This window comes from Coenobita brevimanus, chromosome 6, assembly GCF_032717465.1.
Source record: "Coenobita brevimanus isolate Jiangsu-jjx chromosome 6, ASM3271746v2, whole genome shotgun sequence".
Lineage (NCBI taxonomy): Eukaryota > Metazoa > Arthropoda > Malacostraca > Decapoda > Coenobitidae > Coenobita > Coenobita brevimanus.
This window is the reverse complement of record NC_136959.1, coordinates 5,061,454-5,076,450: the sequence shown is the minus strand read 5'-3', so window position 1 is coordinate 5,076,450 and position 14,997 is coordinate 5,061,454.

Genomic DNA, 14,997 nt, shown 5'->3' with positions numbered 1-14,997 from the left:
CTATAAAGTAATGATCATCATTTACCCCTTCATTGTATCTTACTTATAGTTTGAGCGAGTGAGGTATGTGTCCATGCATGAACACTTTCACACAAAGTTTCCTCCCCAGGCCAGCGTGTGGATGGGGTGTGAATTGCCGGTATCCTTTAATCGTGCAGTTATATGGAAATTTTAAACATGCAAATACGAATATTATCTTTTTCAAATATTAATATGATCAGACGAAACAGACTTTCAGGGCTCCCACCGTTCTTGTGGATTTTATGGTCAGTATAAGAACTATTTATGTTTCATATAACTGCAATAATCTACGAGCAAGAGCTTTCGGTGTGTTACAACCAGTGCAGAGTTTATGTAACTGGAAGACCGTTCAACTAAACGCGTTCGTCTGCTGTGCTGCGGCGAGTCGGTAGCCTATAACATTTACTGGTACCCCTATTCCCTTGTCTTTGACGTATTTCCACCATTTATATAGCAAACACACACACACACACACACACACACACACACACACACACACACACACACACACACACACACACACACACACACACACACACTTCGTCCTTTGGTAAAAGCTAATAATCCTATCAAATTCTTTAAGATCCTTCAATAACTTTCCTGTAATCCAGTGGACAGGAGACAGACGGGTGAAAATGTAACATCAGCACATATCTTTTGACGAAGGAACCTGCAGTGCAGACAATATATTCATTTCCCAAAGGGACTTTTTTTTCTTATTGTTAGTCATATTCAGGACAGCAGCTTGACTCAGTTCAATCATTATACACAGCCGAGGAAAACTGACAAATATAAGAGAGAAAATGACTGCATTGTGCATGTAACTGGTTCTTCAGAATATCTTGCCGGGATTATGTTAATTTGGCCTGCAGTCCTACCGGACACAGGTTCAAGTCCCTGTTGGGGCAGGGAACAGTTTAAGGATTTGAATTTCATCTAAAGCAGACTTTTCCGATCTACCAGGAGACCCGCCGACATGTAAAAATACCCCCGCAAATACTAATACACCAGTCCTGTATGAGACAGCCCTAGCATGTGTTCAATATGAACAGTGTGCGTTAGCGTCGAAGTGGTGAGATGTAGAGGTGTATGATATGTAGGAGGACTACTTGGCCTTGGGAGCAGGCTATGAAGCCTATGCCCAGAGTCATGCACATAAGAAAAAAAAAAATTAAATGAGCTATTCAGCGAGTGTCGGACTCGGCAACTCTCTCACTACTTTCACATCCTCCTCCTTCTCCTTTTCTTTTACTTCATCCTTCTTTCTCTCCGCTTTCTTCTTGTAACGTCACCTGCATCACTTCCCTTCACCTCTTTCACTCCAATGGCTTCATGGCCTATGTGAGCTTGTCCTCACATGTTGTTAATCTCATATCTTTCAAAAACTTGCATTCACGGTCCTTATCAAGGATAAAGGCAAGTTAGCCAAAACCTAAAGGTGCAGCTTTCAAATCTGCATCCTATAACATGCCTCATTACATCAGGGGGGTCACCCCAACTTAGCAGTAGGGGGAGGTCAATGTCAGGTGGGTTGGGCCTAAAATTTCAAATGAACATAAAATCATCAGTTTTCACCCGATTTACTCCAAATTTGCTATGTGACATCTTTGACTAGATATCCTGTTGTGTGTTTGCGTCAACACTGAATGACTGCCGGGGACGGGTTTGCTGTGCCTTGGCAACGGTTCTTGTTTGGTTTTGTGAAAAGCAAAAAAGAAACGAAAATCACTTCATTCAATGGAAAAAGTGGAAGTACAGTAGATAGTGCTAAATCTAAACAACATCTCTGCTTAATAACATTTGCGTTAAATGCTGCTTGACTCGAACACATCCTGCTTGCTGGAGCGCGCTCCAAACCTTAGGTTGACACCTACAGTTTTTCCTGGTAACAGGTATCTCTGTATCCATTATCTTCCATCTCTGAAGTATAGATAAATACATAGATATAGATATAGATATATTCTAACAAAACACAAGAACAAAGATGTTATATACATACACGTACAGCTAATAACCAAAGAGCTAGTAACTGACAATTCTGGTCATTAGTCAGCGAGTAGATAAATATGACCAGATTATCGTTCCGTCGGATGTTATTCTCCTCACAGTTTTCGGGATGACCTTTGAGGCTAATACGTAACAGAAGCTTGGTAGTTTGTGGGACCAAGCCGGAAATATCAGTTTCATGAACGGTGAAACATCGGAAGTTTTTCGCATTCACTGCATGCTGTAAATACTAACTGTTGTTTACATAATACACGCTTCAGTTCATCGCAGTTCTGGAAGCAGTTTTGAAGGAAACACACATATGGTGGTGGTTATAATTATAACAATTACAATTTCCGTAACTAGTCACCATGTTAAGATTCCAAGGACTGGAATGATGAGTGAACGACTGTGACCCATTTCACTGGGCATGCTGTTGAAAGTTTTCCGATTCTCGTTTTTTTTTTTCTTCTTCTTCTTTCATTGTGTTTCGTTTCAACTTCACCCCATCCATAGGTGAGAAATGTAAGTGAATATTAGGTCTAGGTCATATAAAGATACGAATCGCAGTAAGATTATCTTCACTCGTTATTATGTTACAGTATTCATCCCTACAATAACTTCAGTGCTTCTCTTTACAGTCACTGTAGTTACATTTCACTACCAGCTCGGAACATTTATCGTGTAAATTGTTGTGTGTTTTTCCTTACAGTCATTAGAATATATTCATTGCTAAAGCGAAACATAATTATTTGTACTCTACCTTATTAGGATTTTTCTTTTAGTCATCGCATTTTCTTAAACATTCTTCAGTATTCCATCACGTGCAAAATTATAAAAACCTATCAGTCACATCAGCATTCCTCCTTCGATCATTGCACCTTATTTCGCTGGTTTGGCACTGTATGTAGGCCTGCCCCTTCCCCTTTTGATGTGATATTTTAGTCATTACCTTCATACCTCTTTATCATGTTTATAATGTTGCATGAATTATCCTTTATATTAGTCTATCTATCTATCCATAGCCCGACGCCCTAATCCCGCAAAGGGTGGCCGCAGACAAAACGCCTTCAAGTCACTCTGTCACCCACCATTTGACTCCCCTCCCCCCAACTAACCCCCCCCTCCCTCATATACCTCTCAACTCCATCCCTCCACCTCATCCTCGGTCTACCCCTCCCTCTCCCTCCCTCCACCTCACCTACATACACCCTCTTAGTCAGTCTTTCATTCTCCATTCTCTCCACATGTCCAATTTTCCACTTAGTGGCGGAAATGTACTTATCAACTGGCACCCGGAACTTAATCTCTCTCTCTCTCTCTCGAATCGTAAACGACGACCAGTGTTACCCAGACATATCCTGCCCAGGTGCAGTGCTGCCCTCCAAGTTTGATTTTCCACTCTTCTTTGTCCCGTCCTTGTTTCCTTTTTTTTTTATGTTGTTTTCTACTGTATCTGCCATACTTATTAATTCTCTTGTTACTACTTCCTCTCTCATGTAAAACCTGCTTTACATAGGTGTGTCCAGCTAACTTTAAGGCTAACTTGCCAGTATCCTTGATAAGGACCGTGAATGCAAGTTTTTGAAAGATATGAGATTAACAACATGTGAGGACAAGCTCACATAGGCCATGAAGTTATTGGAGTGCAAGAGGTGAAGGGAAGTGATGCAGGTGACGTTACAAGAAGAAAGCGGAGAGAAAGAAGGATGAAGTAAAAGAAAAGGAGGAGGAGGAGGATGTGAAAGTAGTGAGAGAGTTGCCGAGTCCGACACTCGCTGAAGAGCTCATTTAATTTTTTTTTTTTTTCTTATGTGCTTGACTCTGGGCATAGGCTTCATAGCCTGCTCCCAAGGCCAAGTAGTCCTCCTACATATCATACACCTCTACATCTCACCACTTCGACGCTAACGCACACTGTTCATATTGAATACATACTAGGGCTGTCTCATACAGGACTGGTGTATTAGTATTAGTGGGGGTATTTTTACATGTAGGAGGGTCTTCTGGTTGATCGGTAAAGTCTGCTTTACATGAAATTCAAATCCTTAAACTGTTCTCTGCCCCAGCGGGGATTTGAACCTGTGTCCGGTAGGACTGCAGGCCATATTAACATAATCCTGGCAAGATATTCTGAAGAACCAGTTACATGCACAATGCAGTCATTTTCTCTCTTATATTTGTCAGTTTTCCTCGGCTGTGTATAATGATTGAACTGAGTCAAGCTGCTGTCCTGAATATGACTAACAATAAGAAAAAAAAGTCCCTTTGGGAAATGAATATATTGTCTGCACTGCAGGTTCCTTCGTCAAAAGATATGTGCTGATGTTACATTTTCACCCGTCTGTCTCCTGTCCACTGGATTACAGGAAAGTTATTGAAGGATCTTAAAGAATTTGATAGGATTATTAGCTTTTACCAAAGGACGAAGTGTGTGTGTGTGTGTGTGTGTGTGTGTGTGTGTGTGTGTGTGTGTGTGTGTGTGTGTGTGTGTGTGTGTGTGTGTGTGTGTGTGTGTGCGCTATATAAATGGTGGAAATACGTCAAAGACAAGAGAATAGGGGTACCAGGAAATGTTATAGGCCTACCAACTCGCCGCAGCACAGCAGACGAACGCGCTTAGTTGAACGGTCTTCCAGTTGCACAAACTCTGCACTGGTTGTAACACACCGAAAGCTCTTGCACGTAGATTATTGCAGTTATATGAAACATAAATAGTTCTTATACTGACCATAAAATCCACAAAGACGGTGGGAGCTTTGAAAGTTTAAAGCCACAACGATAAGTTGTAATCCAGAGCCATGACTGTCCCGCTCTGTGACCCTCTTTTTGCCACACTTTATCTCCTCTTCCAGCACAATGAGGATTTGTCTTAATCCCTGTGTAATCCTCGTACTGCGTTTCGTTTCTCTTCCCAAGACCTTAGCTCCATTCATCTCTGCCCGTAAGTCAATGTTAGTATTAGAGATACTTCAGGATTAGGTTAAGACCCTCCACTAAGCACACACACACACACACACACACACACACACACACACACACACACACACACACACACACACACACACACACACACACACACACAGGTCTGGGTTGGCAGCAGTGGTGGTGAAAGGGTGTTTTTTGTATATTAAATGGGTTTTGGAGGTCGTTGTTTTATTACTTCCCCCCCCCCACGAAGGGTTTAACAAAAGCTTATTAAAATCTTGGACATATCGCTCAGTTAATGATGGTGGAAGGAGTATGATGAAAAGTACCATAATGGTGTAACACTAATTTCACTGTTGTTGGAGGGACTGTGTATAAAGGAAAGCAAACATCGAGCTGTCCTATTGACTATTTCGTGTCTGTTTATCTTAGGGTTAGTTAGAGCCATCTATACTACTCTGTGAGTCAAGAACAAGAATATCAGTGCAAGAGGGATCCCCCCCGCCATTCCCTAAAGTCGAAGCCTACATGATAAAGTGTGAAGGAGTACCAAACATTATAGAAAAACCTTCATGGAAATTTTATAGGAAAAGAGAAATGGAAATTTTACTGTGCTATTCTGGATCTGCAAGGGAAAGCAGCAGTAAAACAATATTCATTAGAACATTGAACAGAACTTTGCTAGCAGTCCTCTGCCAGCATTGTGTCCTGCTTTCCATTTATTTTTTCTTTACCATGGCAGAGAGAATCCCATTAATTTTTCTCATGCTGTTTTCTGGTCTGTTTAAAACTTCTATGAAATACACATGTTTCATGTAACATCTTCCATTTCCACTGGTGGTAGGGGAGTGTCCGTGAACTTTTGGTTATGTTTGTACTTATCGATGATGTTCTGTGGTTGTGTTATCTAGCCTCTGAACTGTAAAAAAAAAAAAAAAAAAAATCAAGATAAAAATATGTGGTCAAAATGTATTATTTAAGAATGAAAACAGTTAGCGTGGGATCAGAACACAAATATTTATCCAATGAATTATTCAAGCATAGTACTGTATCACTGATTCCACAAGGGAAGACAGTTTGTTCCATATAATCTTTCCTGCAGTGACGTCGACAAGCTTTGATGGAGGACCTGCTAGCAAAAAGACATCCCAGCCTGAGTAAGGACTAAAGATGGACAATTGTCACCTCTTCTCGTCTTCCCAGGAGAAGAAGGATGGGCCGCAGTGTCGGGACAAAGCCGTGCTTCAGGAGATACACTCTTCAGCGTTTTTTTCTTCTAGACGGGCTGGACCAACTCTGACCTGCTACCTTTTTTTTATTCTTGTAGCCTGAGATATTGAACTTAAGGCCTGGCCACAAACTGTAGTGAAAAGATTGCATGCTGACACTGGCAGGTTGAGTGCAACTGCTATAAAAGTGGTTGCATCTGGAGTGCTTCGGCCTGTCATCATGCAAACCTCATGACTCGCAGTGGAGTTGTGGCTGCAGCAACACACAGGGTGCACACACCCAACACACATATTAAAAACTATCTATCTATCTATCTATAGCCCGACGCCCTAATCCCGCAAAGGGTGGCCGCAGACAAAACGCCTCCAAGTCGCTCTGTCACCCACCATTTGACTCCCCTCCCCCAAACTCACCCCCCCCTCCCTCATATACCTCTCAACTCCATCCCTCCACCTCATCCTCGGTCTACCTCTCCCTCTCCCTCCCTCCACCTCACCTACATACACCCTCTTAGTCAGTCTTTCATTCTCCATGCTCTTCACATGTCCAAACCACCTCAGTGTATTTCTCCTAATCTTCTCAACCACATCCACATCCACCCCACAGCGTTCCTTCACTTCTTCATTCATCAACCCGTCCCTCCACGTCACTCCACATGCTCCTCTCAAGTAACTCATTTCCACTGCTCTCACTCTTGACTTGTTCCCCTCTTGCAAGGTCCATGCCTCGCTTCCATACGTCAGGGTAGGGATCACAATACTATCATGCAGTGACTTCTTAACTTCCATACTCACCTCCCTATTTCTCATCACTGCTTTCAGTGTACCAACAACCTTCCTTCCCTGCTGTACCCTTTCACGCACTTCATCCCCCAAAGTTCCATCCTTACTCATCACACTACCCAAGTACTTGAATGTACTCACATTCTCCATATCCTCACCATCCAACCTCACTGCACACTCTGTGACTTCATTCCCCTCAAACACCATAACTTTACTTTTGTTTACATTAACTTTCAGCTTCCTCCTCCTACACACTGTCCCAAATTCATTCACCAAACCTTGCAACTCCCATTCATCTTCACTCAACAGTACTGTATCATCAGCAAACAGCAACACCGGAAGCTTCCAAATCTCACCCTCATTCATTAGAGCCACCCCCACCTCCACTGCCTTACCCTGCACCTCCTTTACAACCCCATCCATGTATATATTAAACAGCCATGGAGACATCACACAACCCTGTTTCAGTCCCACATTGAGATCAAAGAACTCACTCAGCTCACCATCCACTCGCACCGTAGCCCTAGCTCCCTCGTACATACTCTTCACAACACTCAGCAATTTCCCCTCCACTCCATATATTCTTAATGCCTTCCACATAACTTGCCTATCTATTCTGTCATAAGCTTTCTCCAAGTCCATGAAGGCAGCATACACTTTCCTTCCCTTCTCTAGATACTTCTCCACTAAACATCTTAGAACAAATATCTGATCTACACACCCTTTTCCCTTCCTAAATCCCCCTTGTTCTTCTCCAACTAGCTCCTCTGTAATATGCCTAACCCTATCAATGAGTATTCTACCATATATTTTACCAGTCACACTAAGTAGGCAAATACCCCTATGGTTACCACATACTTCTCTCTCCCCTTTTCCTTTATATAAAGGAACAATTATACCTGATTTCCAGTACACCGGAACCCTTCCCTCTTCCCAAGCCAATCTACACAACTTCCATATCCACTCCACAACAATCTCACCCCCATACCTAAGCATTTCACCACACACTCCATCAATTCCTGGGGCCTTTCCCAACTTAATCTTCTTCATAGCTTCCACTACTTCGGCCCTACTGATCTCTTCCTCCCTCCTCTCATCTCTTCTTCTCCCAGCCATTCCCCAACCACTTATACTCGCACTGCTCTCACTCTCTACATTCAACAAATCCTCAAAGTGCTCCTTCCATCTCCTCAGTTTCTCTCTCTTCTCCACCAGCAATCTATTATTCCTATCTTTCACTCCCCTACTATTTCCCCTTTCACACTGCCTTACTTTCTTTACCTCCTTCCAAAACAATTTCTTACTGTCCCTCCATTTCACACTCAGATTCCTCCCAAACTCTTCATCCACTTTCTTTTTACTCTCCTTCACCAGTCTCTTAACCTCCCTTCTGCTCACATATACCTCTCTCTTCTCTCTCTCATCTTCTCCCCTACCTCTAGTCGCTAACCATTCACTATATGCCTTCTTCTTTTGTTCCACAGCTCGTTTCACCTCATCATTCCACCATGCTGTCCCTTGCACACCCTTGCATCTCCTCCTCACTCCACAAACCACCTCACACGCTGCGCCTATCTCTTCCGTGAATATCTTACATACGTCTTCCACCCCTTCCATCTGCTCTAGCTCATACCTTCCCAACCTTTCTTCCACTATGCTCTTATACTCTGTCATTTTCTCACTATCTTGCAATTTCTCTACTCTTCTCACAGGAGTTGCTTCCTCCTGTCTTCCCCTTCATCTCCACAACCACTTTCTTTCCAGCCCTACCTTGGCCATCACTAAGTGATGGTCTGAGACTCCATTCCCCCATCCTTTCCACACTCTTGCATCCAACACTTGTCTTCTCATTCGCTCATCCGCACACACGTAGTCTATCATTGCCTTTCGTTCAAGAAGTTCACCATCCATCCTCCTCATTACTCTCCATGTATACCGGTGGATCATCTTATACCTAAAGTAGGTGTTGGCTATTGCCAGCCCCTTACAAGCACAGATGTCCACCAAAGCACTTCCATTTCCATCTACGTTAGCTGGCACACCCCTCTGACCAACCACTCCATCCACTCGTACATTCCCAACTTTGCCATTCATGTCTCCAATCAACAGCACTCTCTTGCTCCACTCAGACTTGTCCATACACGCTTCTACACTCGCCCAAAACTCATCTTTCACTCTTGCCACTCGATCCTCTGTCGGGGCATACACACATACAATCGCCCATGCTTGTATACCTACTCACCCATACAATCCTTGCACCCACTGTTCCATACTCTCTTATATTCTCCTTCCACTTCTTGCTTATCATCAGACATACTCCCTCTCTTGCCCTCTCATTTTCATTAACTCCCGCATATATACCTAAACCATATTCCCATTCTCTCACCCTTTCACCTTCCCATTTAGTTTCAGTCAATCCACATATATCCACTTTTGCATCCTCAAGCACCTGAACAATCTCTCTCTCTTTCACTTCATCATTCACTCCTCTCAAATTCCACGTTCCCACCCTAAGAATGTCCTTTGTCCGTTCCTTAGTCGTCAACGTATGGTCCGTCCGGGTCCGAGGCGCTTTAGTCGCTTTTTTAGTTAGTTCTTTTTACGGGGTGGGGCACTAACCCACCACCAACCCTTTTAGTCGCCTCGTACGACAAGCAGGGATACTGGGGGAGTATTCTTGAAACCCCCCTACCCCCAGGGGTAGGGGGGTTTCATGTGTTTTTTATGTGCAAAAGCACAAAAAAACACATGATGATGGATTTATAAATAGACATCAGTGACATCAACATACAGGACTACAGACTTTCACAACTTTCTTCACTAACACATAGCAGTGGCATGGCATTAATACAAGAGATTAAGGTCACAAACAGGTCTAACCCTCCACGCTTTACAAACTAGCCAACACTCAAACAAGAAAACAAACATCAGGAAAGGGAGTACAATGAAATATGCAACATTGTCAACACATACATACAGTACCTCCACAGAGTCTAGATTCTATTGCAAAAACTACCGAACCAGTCTTCTTGTTTCATAAGACCACTAATGAAGACAGAACATCAATCCATAGTGGCAACCTTAGTTTTTCTTTTAAGTAAAATAGAAATAAATAGAATCAACTCAACCTTGCAGAATTTGAAGCTTTGCAGAACCCCAAAACACCGTAAATTAATTTATTAAATCTCAATAGCATGAAAAGTGGAAAAGCTTTGTGGACAACCTTCATCATAGAGCGAACAGTAGCATAATTTGGAAAACGATAAAAAATATCTACACATCAAAAACCTCACCCTCACCAACCCACAAAACTCTGCAAAGCAGTGATGAAACCATCTCCAGCAATAAGGAAGAAGCAGACATTCTAATAAGTTATTTTGCATCGAAAAGCCATAAAAACACAATTCGTCAAAACAGAGTCATTACAAAATCAAAGCTAATAAACACTACCTCCATTCACATCATAAGTACAGAACATAATACAAAAAACACGAAAAACTCCAAAGCAGTCAGTTCTGATGAGATTTCAAACATCTACTTTAAACATGATGGTCCTGAAACAATATCCACCCTTACTGAACTGTTCAGCTTCCAGACTCAACCAAATCCCAGAAATTTTTAAGAAAGCTAGTCCATATTCAGACCAGGAAAACCACCCAGTAGTCTCACAACCTACGGACCATTATTCCTACTTTGTAAACAATTCACAGTCATAGAAAAGTTAATATTAAATCCCCCCCCCCCTAAATCCCAGTGATTCCCAACTTTGATTCCGATCTAAACTCACAACCACTAACCCTCACGTCAAGTTAACTCATACTTGATGGCTTCAGCAAGATTCAGTCACCATTAAGAAACTCTTTACCTGCCATAGACGTAGTCAGAGCTTTTGATTAAGTACCAAAGTGCATGCTACTAACCATAGTAGGAAAATCCTGGAAACAAACATGGAAGAAAATAGTAAAAAAATAGCAGGCCGACTTTCAGGCAGACAAGCCTGGGTGCTTTAACAAAACCAAAATTCTAAACTGTGAATGCAACCTAGCAGTGTTCAACAGGGTTCAGTTCTTTTACCCTCACCCTTTAGCCTTGTCCTCCATGACATGTCAGAACCTCTCCCTTTGGTACCAGTACCATCCTATGCCCATAGCATGGCAATAGCTTCGCAACAAAACGTCGGGATGCAACAACCCATTTCCTATACTCACTTGAAAATAAGCTGAGAAAGAATACAAAGACTTCCTCACCAACCGGATCAGTCATTGCATCATTGACCTAAATGCAAAAGAAGGCCTTCAGAATTATAAAAGGATGCAACACAGGCCACAAAAAATAGATCATTTACATCAAGAAACAAAAATATCTCCAGTTGAAGGTCGCATGAATATAACACGCATCCATTCCACCCAGGTAACTTCATGGTGCTTCTCTCTTTTTCACAAAGAAACAAGAAGGTATTAACTATTCGGCAAAATACAAAGTATCTCAGGCACATCTCCTCTCCTCCACCCAACACCACACTTCATAAACATGTTCATAAAAACATCGCCAACACAGTCATTCAACGCCTTCAACCACATATCATCTTTCATGAACTCCTACACCCATCAAAAACACAGCTCTGAACCCAATCCGCTGTACCCACACTGCAGTGCAGGCCCGCATCACAGGTTCACTAATCATACGAGTATACGCCACCCTATCGCAGCTCTGACAATGCTTCAGCATAACCTCAATGAAAGACCTCTGGAAGCGACCTGTTAAAATGATCATTTTCCTGTAGTCCACTATGTTCGCAATGAGATAAGTCTGTGGCAACGACATCCACAACAACAAGAAGAACTCTGTTGTCAGCTTTTTTTTTTTTTCTACCCCGCCCGGACGGAGTCCGACGAGGTATTGTTTTCGGTTGAGATAATTTGCTTTTTGCTTGTTTGTTTCTTTGTTTGTTAGCAACATTTCAGAAAAACGGCTGGATGAAATTACATGAAACTTTTCAGAATATGTTGGCACTGGCCCCCAAATAAAGTGATTAAATTTTAGAGGTAATCGAGTAACCCTGAAAGGTCAAAATCAAGGTCACGGACTTTCGGAGGGCTATAACTTGAAAACGGTTGAAGGTAGAGATATATACTATTATGGACATACAGAAACTCGTAATATGGGCTTTCGTTTTGCACCAAGACCTTTGACCCTGAATGAGCTTGAAAGGTCAAACTCAAGGCCTTGGATATTCAGGGGGATATAACCCGAAACTGGTTGATGACAGATAGATATTTACTATTATCAGCTTTTAGGAAATCCCATATGGGTTATTAATTGGTACCTTGACCCTTGACCTTTGGGGGAGGCGGTGGCTCAATCGGTAGAGAGGTGGCCTGCAGTCCTAACGGACCAGGGTTCGAATCCCGGCTGGGGCAGGGAACAGTTTACGGATTTGAATTTCATTAAATCAGGCTTTACTGATCTACCAGAAGACCCGCCGACATGTCGTAAAAATACCCCCGCTAATACCAATACACCAGTCCTGTATGAGACAGCTCTAGCATGTATTCAATATGGACGGTGGGTGTTAGCGCCGAAGTGGTGACATGTAGAGGTGTATGGTATGTAGGAGGACTGCTGGGCCTTGATAGCAGGCTGTGAAGCCTATGCCCAGAGTCGGACACATAAAAAAAAAAAAAAAAAAAAGTGACCTTGAAAGGTTAAACTCAAGGTCCCAGATATTCAGGGTGCTATAACTCAAAACTCGTTTACTCATACCAAGATGTAGGTAGTCTTGTATGGGCTTTCATTTGGCAGCATGACCTTTGACCTTGAATGACCTTGAAAGGTCAAATGCAAGATCACGGATTTTCAGAGGGCCTAACTTGAAAACATTTGCGCCATTACCTTAGTGTTTAATTGTGAACCGATGCTAAATGGCAGAACCAATTCAGTATTTAACAGCAATAAAATAGCTGCTGCTGGGCGAGGTTTGTTGTGACTGGCACCATTTGTTCATGTGATTAAAACTGTCTACCAACAATTTCATGACTATATCCTCTATTATAATGCAACTGATCTGTGTGTGTCTGTGTGTGTGTGTGTGTGTGTGTGTGTGTGTGTGTGTGTGTGTGTGTGTGTGTGTGCTGGAATTAAATTCCTTCATATTCCGCGCGTTAGTTAAGTTAAACAGTTTCATATATAATCATTCATCGTATTGTTGATCTCTTCATCCTGAGATAATTTTTTCACCATTGGCTTTACTCTCTTAAATTTCTCTGTATCTTTTATTATTTTTAAAAAGTTACATAGAACTGGACTTAGTGCTCTATGTGTGGATATACTTGGAAATTATAGAAGGCAAGGACGATATTCTCGATCTAGATTGAGATATCGTGAATACGGTTAGTTTCTTTGCTTTCATTTAGAAACATTTATGATTTTTCCTAAATGTTTATCAGCCGTGAAAGATTACTAGTGGGGGACTTATCAGGATGGCATTTGTGGTGGAAAGTAATGGCAATAATGGTGGCAAAGCTGTAGTGGTATTAGGATTGTGGAGGAATTAGTGGTGGAAAGACAGTTGTGGTTTAGGATGTGATGGTATTCGTGGTGGAAGGATTGTGGTTTAATTGGTGGTGGAGAGAGACAGTACTGGCAGTAGCAGTGGTATGGTTGTGGTGGTATGGTTGTGCTATTAGTAGTGTGAAGTTGTGATGGTGTTGGTGGCGTAATGGTTGTGGTGGTATTGGTAGTATTGGTGGTGTAAGGAGTGTGGTAGTGTTAGTACTAGAAGGGTTGTAGCAACAATATGTTAAAAGATTAACCGTGGAAGGACGCTGGTGCTAAATCTTCGCTATCACACATCGCATTGTCGTCACCAGAAGGTCATTGTATTATATGTATACTATAAAGCACACCTCCATTTTCTAGTTTGTATCTACTGCATTCTATAAGCAATACAAATACATATGATTTCATGGTTACCGACCTTATTTAGATGCACTCCCTTGTCTGTAAGCATATTTCTCTTCAATTTCTGCTTACTCTCTCTCTCTCTCTCTCTCTCTCTCTCTCTTGGTTATATTGAACGCTTCATCTTTAAGCTCAACGAATTTTTCTTTGTCTGCCTCCCCTTCACAATTCCAGCACCGTAACTGCATTATTTCACTCTCCCAACCTCATTCTCGCCTGTCAGGAATGTGTACTCCCACTGAATGAGTCGAGGATAATATACTGTCTTCTTCGTTATATCAAAACAAAGGGTTACTGGTTTATACAAAATGCTCCTGCACGTGAAATACAACTAGACTCACCTTTAATTGTCATTTTTTTTACTAGCTTTGTCCCATACTTGTAAAGTACGTTCTCTAAAGAACCAGTCAGGTCTGTCATTTCTTTTTCCTCAGGAGTACTTTCGCCACATTCTTTCATTGCGTCCCGTCACAGCTCTTTGTGTTTCTTACCTTTACATTGTTTTTAATTTTTCCTGTGAGTTTCCCTTCGATTTTTCTGCCCATCGTCATGTTCTTTTTCTCCACATGTATTCATAATGTCTGAAGTCAGTAGCTGCTTTACAACAACTGCATCATATATTTAATTTCAATGTTTTTTCTTCCCTGTTTTAAATTTGACATTTTTATCCTATCCCCTGGCTCAAAAATAAAACAAAAACATCTGGATAACTACGAACATCAATAGAAAGCATTGAAATATATATATATATATATATATATATATATATATATATATATATATATATATATATATATATATATATATATATATATATATATATATATTAAACATGGCCACAGTTTCTTCATGAAATTCAGAAATATTGTCTTTTGTGAGATATTTAGAGTATTTGAAAATAAATATATTTATAAGCATTTCATGACGTTTCCTATCCTCTTTTTCTTCATCCTCAGTATGGGGTCTATGTGTTTGACTAATCTCCGCCATGTGGCTCGGTCATTTTGGTTTTGGCCAGTTTTACAGCTGGTGCCATTGCCACGCCAACCCTTCCTATTTATCCGGGCTTGGAACCGGCACCGAGATGGGC